Consider the following 10,662-nt stretch of genomic DNA (forward strand, 5'->3'; position numbering starts at 1 on the left):
AAAATTTAGATAGAAAACACTATCTAAACTGTAATGATAATTTTTTAGGTCCCTATTAAAAAACAAAAGTCAGCTGAGTAGATTTTAAAGATTGTATTAAATTTATTTAATGATTTATTAATTGGGCAGCAACCCATTAGCAGATGGAAAGGAGCCCTGAAAACTATACAAAATGAAAGGCTTATAGGCAAAAGAGAATGATACAAGGAAGTTACTAGAAAAAAAGTGGATTGTTTTGGAAGGTCAACTTCCTCTAGGAGACAGCAGGAGGCTATCAGGCAGATTGTTTTACTAGTGTTTACCAGGTAGAGTTGAAACCATAAGTTAGGTATTAAGTTTTGATTTAGTGATGTGGGCTTAACATAAATGACTCTATTTTGTGTTTGTTGTCTCTTTTTACTTTTAAAATTTTTTTAAAGTTTATTTATTTTGAGAGGGAGAAAGAGAAAGGGGCAGGGAGAAAATCCCAAGTAGGCTCCATACTTTTGGCACAGAGCCTGATGTACGGATTGATCTCACCAACCATGAGATCATGACCGGAACTGAAATCAAGAGTCAGACACTTAAACTACTGAGCCACCCAGGTGTTCCTGTTGTCTCTTTTTTAACACACCAACATAGAACTGGATAGATAGTGGAAAAAACAACAAAAGAATTCCTACCACTGGTGCTGTAAATACAACAAGGAAGGAATGATGGGAAATACAAAAAAAAAATCAAGAAATAGATCACGTCTAAGTAGATCTACTAGTGCTCAATGCACAAGTAGATTTTGTTATTGAAATATAGTACAATATCAGTGAGATAATTTCAAATTTGGAAAATTGTGGAAAACACTGATATTGGTAAGATACATGGAAGAGGAAAATAATGTTCCCTCTAACTTTCTAGGTTCTTAGCTGAGACCGACCTTCTTTCCCCCATTATAAAACACAGATTTATAGGGAAGAATTTTAATAGCATGTGTACCTCCTTATATATATGCAGGATGCCATTTATGGAAGGTTACCAAGAAAAGCACAGTAAAAGTCAAAAGTGTAGCTGAGGTATTTATATATAAGCTACAGTTTGTTTTTTAGGAAAGGTGTCATGAATACTATTATTAAAGTATTTAATGCAAGGATTTTGAAGAGCTTGCACAGTCTTTAAGAGGAGATAGGCTTATATGGTTGTCCAGGACAAAAACTTAGGAAACAGACACAAATTCTGTTATTCTGTGTGTCTGTGTTTGTATTTATAGGAATTATTATCATTTAGAGGGGTGAGATTTTAACTATGGGTAGAGTGCAGGAAAAAAATGAAAGATAAGCATAAAATGCTGCTTTGGAAGACACTAACACTGAAAAGATGTATAGAAAAAAAAAAGACCTGTAAATAAAAATAGGAAATATCAAAACTTAGGAAGAAATATAGCTGTGATGTTTCAAGCAGATGTTGGTTAATATATTTCTTACTGAATTTCAAAACATGGGAATACAATGCAAATATGTGACTATAACATAATTGTCAATGTACTTGTTTATGAACCACCTAACTCTAAAATACCTTTTCAGACAACTCTATAGGCAACTCTGTAGAGAAAGGTTCTAGTATGTCATATATTACTATTGACTGAGATCATAGGGATAATTATAATTCAGATATAAAATCTCTCCTAGAATTTTAGGGAAATTTAATTGGAAAATTGTGAAGATTAAGAGATTTATCAAATTAGTTATATTTGCAAAATATCACATGGACATTGCATAATACTTAATGCAAGGAGTCTGGATTCTGATTATTAGTTATAATAGCACTATGTTCACTACCATCCAGAGAATAATTTTGATCTGACTTTTTATGATAAGGCACTTAAAATGAAATACACTCTCACAATGCTGTATTATGCACTCAATATTTTAACTATATGCACAATGTTGTAACACAGATCACTAAAAGGGATGCATCTTATATAGCTTTAACTTTATACCATTTGTAAAGCAACTCCTCATTTCTTTCTAGGCCCTAGCAACCACTATTCTATTCTCCGCTTCTATGAGCTTAACTATTTTAGATAACTAATGCAAGTTTCTCTTTCTGTGACTTTTTGTTTTTCACTTAGCATGATGTCCTCCAGGTTTAACCATGCTGTCACATTTTTCATTTTTCAGAGATTTTTTTGACATTCTGTTCCTTGATTTCTATTTTTTCATCTTTTATTCTTTGATTCATCTTCCCTTCTTTCTTTCCTTTCAATTCCAGTATAATTAATATACATTGTTATATTGGTTTCAGGTATACAAGTTAGAGATTCAACAGTTCTATACCTTACATAATACTCATCACGATAAGTATACTCTTAATGCCCTTCACCTATTTCACCCACAACCCCACCCACTTAACCTCTGGTAATCATTAGCTTTAAACATCCTTTCTTGAACCAAAACATTCAATAAAAGTTGTTCATGAAAAATTAACTTTTCAGATACTTTTGCAACTTAAAATTCAGATGCGTGTTATTCAACAGGGACTCTGTATGTAAAAACCAAATGTAGTTTTAATTTCTTCTTATAAACAAATAAATCCTAGTGCAGTTCTTTGCTACAGAACATTTTTGGCAATGAGAGTAATGCAGACATCTAGTGCAGGCCAGCACAATAAGCTTCAAAGATAGCTCAAGACCCTGTTGGCTTGATGGCTTTACTCATGATAACCAGTTGTGATGTTTACTGTTCACAGAATGTCTTATTTGACAGCTTTTAGAAGACCAATTAGCCAGGCTTATATGTGGTAACAAATACTGATTTCATGGAAACGTCTGATCCTCTTTATAGCTTTCCTCCTTCCAAAGAACATGTTGTGGAAATTAACAGGATGAAGTTTAACTATGGTAGAAGTGGACTGCCAGTCTTTTTCTGGTGTACCATTAAAAATAAAAAATACAGGTATATAACACTAGCAAAAGATTATGTCTTGATTACATTCCAAAAGGCAGATACGCTGCAAACCTGCAGATATTTCATGTATTATGTTTGGCACATGAAAACTAAATTTTGTCCCTGTGTATTGCAATTTGCTGTGCAGATTTTCATCCTATTTTATTTATGGCAAGGGATATACATTTTGCAGGGCTGGATCTATCCATTTCTGCCTGTAACAAACGTTTGACCCAAACATCCTAAAATTTTAATTATAAGACAGAAAAGTGTGAAGTAAAACTCTAGAGAACATCAAAGGAAAATGGCCACGCATCTGCTCTTTAATGTTTTCCTATGATATATTAAAATAAAAACAAAGTTTAAGTCTCTTCACAAGTAGTAATGTATATTCTTTGGATTTTTTTCAGCCACAGCAACTGGATTCTCTTTTCTGATTTTTGCTTCATCTTTTGCTTTGTAATCATATGGACAGTTGTGCTTCTCGGAGTAATGGTGAAGTCCACAAAACAAATTTCCACATCAGCAGTCAAACCCTGTAAGGCCAAACTTTCTTTCTGCACATAAAACATCTCTTCTTTGGTTTCAGCAACCCAGGAGCTTTTCCTTCACTTTGAGAAGTACTGGACTGAGAAACTGATGGACTGGGCTGAGTGACAACTGGGTCTGATACCTCTGTTTTGGAGGTATTTATTTCGTCCTCTCGAAATGCTGATTTCTGTCATTTGGTGAGTTACAGGCAAGGCAGCCACCGCCCATTCCTTGATTTTTCAGATATGCTGCCAGCAGCACCTTCGCAGTTGTTTAAACTAGTCTCTGCTTTCTGTACAGTAGCAGAATCTGAGGTAGGACTGTTGGAACCACTAGACTTACTGGGCTCATTCTGCCACTATTTCTGCTGTCTCTGATGATTTTCTTTGTAGCAAACAGAATCTTGTTTTTTTTATTATTATTATTTTAGCCATCCTGACAAGTATTAAGTAATATATCATGGTGGTTTTGATTTGTGTTTCCCTGATTATCATTTATTTGAGCATCTTTTCATGTATCTATTGGCCATCTGTCTATCTTCTTTGGAGAAATGTTATTCATGTCTTCTGCCCATTTTTTGATTGGATTACTTGTAGTTTTTGGTGTTCAGTTGTGTAAGTTCTTTATATATTTTGGATACTAAACCATTATCCAATACTACTCATTATCATTTGCAAATATCTTCTCCCATTCTGCAGGTTGTCATTAGTTTTGTTGATTATGGTTTCTGTTTTTGTTGTTGTTGATTACTTTCTTTGCTTTTCAGAAGCTTTTTATTTTGATGTAGTCCCAACAGTTTATTTTTGCTTTTGTTTCTCTTGCTTCAGGAGACTTCTCTAGAAAGATGTTGCTACAACCAATGTCAGAGAAATTACTGCCAGTGCTGTCTTCTGGGATTTTTATGGTTTGAGCTTTCAAATTTAGGTCCTTAACTCATTTTGAATTTATATTTTGTCTATACTGAGAGAAAATGGCCTAGAAAATGAAACTAGAAAACTGCATGTTACTGTCCAGTTTTCACAATACCATTTGCTGAAGAGACTGTCTTTTTCCCATTGGATATTCTTTCTTGCTTTGTCAAAGGTTAATTGACCATATAGTTGTGGATTTATTTCTGTATTTTTTATTTTGTTCCATTGATCTAATTTTTATGCCAGTACCATACTGTTTTGATAACTACTGCTTTGTAATATAACTTGAAGTCCAGAATTGTGATGCCTCCAGCTTTGCTATTCTTTTCCAAAATTGCTTTGGCTATTTGCAGTCTTCCATAGTTCCATACAAATTTTAGAATTATTTATTCTAGGCCTGAGAAAAATGTTGTTGGTATTCTGATAGGGATTGCATTACATGTGTAGATTGTTTTGGGTAATACAGACATTTTAATAATATTCTTCCAATCCATGGGCATAGAATGTCTTTCCAATTCTTTATGTCTTCTAAAATATCTTTTATTAGTGGTTTATAATGTTCAGAGTATAGGTCTTTCACCTTGTTAGGGATGCTTATTCCTAAGTATTTTATTACTTTGGTGTAACTGTAAATGGGATCGTTTTCTAAATTTCTCTTTCTGCCACTTCATTATTGATGTATAGAAATGTAACAGATTTCTATGCATTGATTTGGTATCCTGCAACTTTACTGAATTCATTGATCAGTTCTAGCAGGTTTTTGGTGGAGTTTTTTGGGTTTTCTATATATAGTACCACGTCATCTGCAAATAGTAAAATTTTACTTCTTCCTTACCAATTTGAGTGTGTTTTATTTTTTATTTTATGATTGCTATGGCTGGGATTTTTGGTACTATGTTGAATAAAAGTGGTGAGAGTGTACATTATTGTCTTCTTCCTGATATTAGGGGAAAAGCTCTCAGTACTTCCCCATTAAGGATGAGGTTAGCTCTGGGTTTTTCATATATGACCTTTATTATGTGGAGGTGTGTTAACTAATAGTATGTTAACTATTAACCTAATTTTTGAGGGTTTTTGTCATGAATGGATGTTGTACTTTTTCAACATGCTTTTTCTGTATCTATTGAAATAATCATATGTTTTATCCTTTCTTTTATTGATGTGATGTATCACGTTGATATATTTGTGAATAATGAACTGTTCTCTCATTCTGGGAATAAAACCAACTTGATCATGGGGAATGTATTGTTTTAATGTATTGTCTTAATGTAAGTTTTAATGTATTGCTGGATCCAGTTTGCTAATATTTTGTTGAGGATTTTTGAAATCTGTGTTCATCAGAGATTTTGGCCTGTAGTTCTCCTTTTTTCTGTGGTGTCTTTATCTGGTTTTGGTATCAGCATAATGCTGCTTCATAGAATGAATTTGGAAACTTTCCATCTTCTATTTTCTGGAATAGTTTGAAAAAAATGGGTATTGACTTTAAATGCTTGGATTAATTCACCTGTAAAGCCATCTGGTCCTGTACTTTTGTTGGGAGTTTTTTATTATTGATTCCATTTCATTTTTGATAATTGGTCCATTCAAATTGTCTATTTTGTCTTGATTCAGTTTTGGTAGGTTATATGTTTTAAGAATTTATCTATTTCTTCTAGGTTGTCCAATTTATTGGCATATAATTTTCATAATATTCTCTTATAGTTCATTGTATTTCTGTGGTGTTGTTATTTCTCTTCCATTTCAGATTTTGTTTGAGTCTTTTTTTATTTTAATGAGTATGGCTAAACATTTATCAATTTTGTTGATCTTTTCAAAGAACCAGCTCCTGGTTTCATTGATCTGTTCTTTTGTGTTTCTAGTTTCTTTTTCATTTATTTCTATTCTAATCTTTATAATTTCCTTCCTTCTGCTGGTTTTGGGTTTTGTTTGTTCTTGTCTTAGCTGTCTTAGTTTGTTTATTTGAATTTTTTCTTGCTGTTTGAATTAGACCTGTATTGTTATAAACTTCCCTTTTAGAGCTGCTTTTACTGCATCTCAAATATTTTGAACCATTGTTTTTTTTCATTTGTCTCTTTTTTTTTAAATTTCTCTTTGATTTTTTACCCATTCAGTGTTTAATAGCATGTTTTTAATTTCCATGTAATTGTGCTCTTTCCAGATATTTTCATGTGATGGATTGCTAGTTTCATAGTGTTATGGTCAGAAAAGATGCATAGTAGGACTTCAGTCTTTATCAATTTTTTGATACTTGTTTTGTGGCCTAATATGTGATCTATTATGGAGAATGTTCCATGTACACTTAAAGAGAATGTGTATTCTGTTTTAGGATGGAATGTTCTGAATATATCTGTTATCTGTCTGGTCTAATGTGTCTTTCAAAGCCACTGTTTCCTTGTTGATTTTCTGTTTGCATGATCTGTCTATTAATGTAAGTGGGTTGTTAAATTCCCCTTACTATTATATTACTATTGATTACTTCTTTTATGTTTATTGTTAATTTTTATGTATCTGGATGCTCTCATGTTGGATGCATAAATATTTACAATTGTTACATCTTGTTGTATTTTCCCCTTTATTATTATAGTGTCTTTCTTTGTCTCTTGTTATAGTCTTTATTTTAAAGTCTATTTTCTCCATACTTATATTGCTACCTTGGGTTTCTTTTGACATCCATTTGCAGGATAAATGTTTCTCCATCTCCTCATTTTCAATCTGTAAGTGTCCTTAGGTCTGAAATAAGTCTCCCACAGGCAGCATATAAGTGGGTCATGTTTTTTATCTACTCTGTCACCCTATGTCTTTTGACTGGAGCATTTAATCCACTTATATCCAAAGTAATTATCGATAGGTATGCAGTTATTGCCACTTGGTTTCTTGTTTCATTGTTATTTTTTTGAAGTTCTTCCCTGTTTCTTTTTTCTCTTGTTCTCTCATGTTTAGTTGACCTTCTTTAGTGATATACTTGAATTCCTTTCTATTTATTTTTTGCCTGCCTAACACTAGTTTTTGATTTGTGGCTACATCTTCGGCATATAGCAGTCTATATTAAGTTTATGGTCGCTTAAGTTTGAACGCATTCTTTACTCCTCTTTGCCCCCATGTTTTAGGTATATGGTGCGAACTCCACATTCTTTTTGCTTTTTGAGTCCTTTGACTGATTTTTATAGATGTACTTGTTTTTATCACTTTTGTGCTTTCTACTTTTATTACTCTTACTGTCTTTCCTTTCCACTCAAAGAGTCCCCTTTAATTTCTTGTAGGGCTCATTTAGTGGTCATGAATTCCTTTAGCTTTTGTTTATCTGGAAAACTTTATCTCTCCTATTCTGAATGCTTTCCATTACTCTGTCCTTCAGGTTGTTGATCTGAACCTTGCAAATTGAATATTCTTGGCTGCAGATTTTTCTCTTTCAACACTTGAATATATCATGCCACTCCTTCCTGCCCTGCAAATTTGTGCTGAAAAATCAGTTCATATCTTTATAGGTTTCCCTTATATATGGCTGTTTTCTTGTCTCTTGCTGCTTTTAAAATTCCCTCTTTATCACTACCTTTTGCCATTTTAATTACTATGAGTCCTTGTGTAGACCTTCTTGGGTTGATTTTTTGGGGGGGCTCTCTGTGACTCCTGGATCTGGATTTCTGTTTTCTTCCCCAGATTTGGGAAGTTTTCAGTTATTACCTATTCAAGTAAATTTTCTGCTAGCTTTTCCCTCTCTTCTTTTTTTTTTTTCTGGGATCTCTATAATGCAAATGTTATTACACCTGATGGTGTTGCTGAGTTCCCTAAGTCTATTTTCACTTTGTATTGTTTTTTCCTCTTACCTGTTCAACTTGCTTGCTTTCCATTACTCTGTACTTTAGGTTTTTGATCCGTTCTTCCTTCACTCTAGTATTTATTTCATCTAGTATATCTTTAATTTCATTTATTGAGTTCTTCATCTCTGATTGGTTCTGTTTTATGTTTATCTTCTTACCAGTCTCACTGAGATCCTCTATTCTTTTCTCAAGCCCAATGAATATCTTTCTGATTATTACTTTAAATTCTCCATCAGGCATATTGCTTTTCTCTGTTTCACTTAGGTCTCTTGCTGGGATTTTTGTCCTGTTCTTTAATTTGGGACATATTCCTCTGTCTTCTCACATTGTCTAACTCTCTGTGTCTATTTCTGTCTGTTAGTAAAGTCAGCTAGATCTCCTTTATTTGAAAGTAATGTCTTTATGAAGAAGAAGCCCTGTAGTGTCCTGCAGGACAGTGTCCCCTGTTCACTTGAACCTGGAAATTTAGGGTTGTCACCTATGTGTATTGTATGCACCCTGATATTGTGGCCAAGCCACTTTTTCCTTTAGTCCATTGGTTTGTAATGGCCCTCTTTACCTGTTGTAGGTAGTGCTTAGTCCTTATGCTGTTAGTGGGCCAGTCTGGGGCCACCCTGGGCTTGAGTTGAGTCACACCAGATAGGTGCAGAGATACAATATCACCAAATTACTGCCCCTCTCCTCCAAAACTCTTATTTTTGTGGGTGGGGCATATACTCAGACCAGCAGTCTGTACCCAACCCACTTCTGGGACTGCAGCCTGACTTGCGTATGGTTATCTTCCCATCTCCCCGGGGAGTGGGAGGGGGAGCCACTTTGGATAATGCTGACCCCTATTGGGGCTGCATGCACACTGCCAGTCTTGTACTTCTTTTGATGGACTCTGACCAAGAGTTTATTGAAAGGGGAAGATTTACAGAAGCTTATGAAAATAGGATGTGATATTAGCAAAGTTTGTGTGCCAGTCCTCTGTTGAGAGGATCACCATTCACAGAGACTGAGGAAAGGTGGTCTGGAATTTGGCGATTTGGAACCCCCAAAGCCCCAGAGGCAGGATGTGTAGTGCTATCAAGTTTTGTGTGCTACCTATCTCTATGTGAGTGGACCTGTAGCCAACAGGACTAGTGCCAGCTGAATTGGTGCTTGATTTATATTTTTAAACATGACCTCAATGTGACTTTCATCAATCTCCACCATGGACTCTTTCAAAGTAAAGTTATATTTTCTTCTCTGAGTTATTTATGTATTTGTTAAACCTCAAATCTCCTCTATAGTCAGTCCTTTAGATATGGTACATTAAACACATATATTCCCATATTTTATTTCTATTGTTAACCATAAAAATAAAACTGTCAGTTATTTTACTACTGAAAATTAGTTTATTTAGGAATAGTGGAGAACTGCAATTCAGGACAAGCAAGCTACAGCTAAACCATAGACAATCTGAAGAACAAAGGAGAGGAGGGCTCTTTTATAGAAGAAAGGGGAGTTGAGAGAAACTCATAAATAAAAAGTCTATTGGAGGGAGTGAACTGGCAGTTTGAAGTATAGTGGCTTTTCATTGGTTGAGTTGTGACACATTCATTTGCTATTACTGCACAAAGGGGAATCTTTCTTCCTTCTTCTTAGGTAGTAAAGTGCAGGCTTATTCCTGTTAAGAATGTAAGGTACCTCTCTTCCCTGCAGTAGACAAGGAGGGGTAGTGTGTGAGAGCTCCCCCTACTGTCCCCATCTCTAATGGTTTACTTTTATCACTTTCACACTATTAATTTGCCTTTTAATCATATTTACTACTTCCCTATAACTTGTCTGAACTTCTGAATCCCATCTTTGTATCCAAGTAATTAAAAGGAATACAAGTATTCAGTCCCAAGTTTCCTACATATGAATCTATTTAGCAAAATATTTTTTTGCTCTATACAAGGTCTTTACAAAATAATATCCAAATGGCTTCAAGCTGTTTCTTTTCTTTTTATTGAGATATAATTGACATATAATATTATATTCAGATGCACAAGTAATTATTTGATATTTGTATACATTGCAGCATGATTATAATAGTATAGTTAGCATCTATTACTGTACAAAGTTGAACTTTTTTTCATGTGATCAGAAAATTTAAGATCTATCCTCTTAGCAATTTTCAATATGCAATACAATATTAACTATAGTTATCATGCTGTATATTACATCCTCATGACTTATTTTTTAACTGTACGTTTGTATCTTTTGAACCTCTTGACACATTTTGCCCATCTTCCATGCACAGCATCTAGCAACCAAAAATCTATTCTCAGTATCTGTGAGTTTGTTTGTTATATTCCACATGTAAGTAAAATATATATTAGTGTTCTCTTACTTAATTTTGCATAATGCCCTTAATGTCCACCCACACTGCCAGTGTGGAGCCTGACATGGGGCTTGAACCCACCAACCATAAAATCATGACCTGAGCCAAAATCAAATCAGATGCTTAACTGAGTGAGT

General features: G+C 34.1%; 1 pseudogene; it reads right to left on the bottom strand.

Moving 5' to 3' along the window:
• Positions 1 to 3,227: 3,227 nt before the first annotated feature.
• On the bottom strand, positions 3,228 to 9,907 carry LOC115513019 (annotated as a pseudogene).
• Between the last annotated feature and the right edge of the window lie 755 nt (positions 9,908 to 10,662).

Source organism: Lynx canadensis, chromosome B1 (assembly GCF_007474595.2).
Source record: "Lynx canadensis isolate LIC74 chromosome B1, mLynCan4.pri.v2, whole genome shotgun sequence".
NCBI lineage: Eukaryota > Metazoa > Chordata > Mammalia > Carnivora > Felidae > Lynx > Lynx canadensis.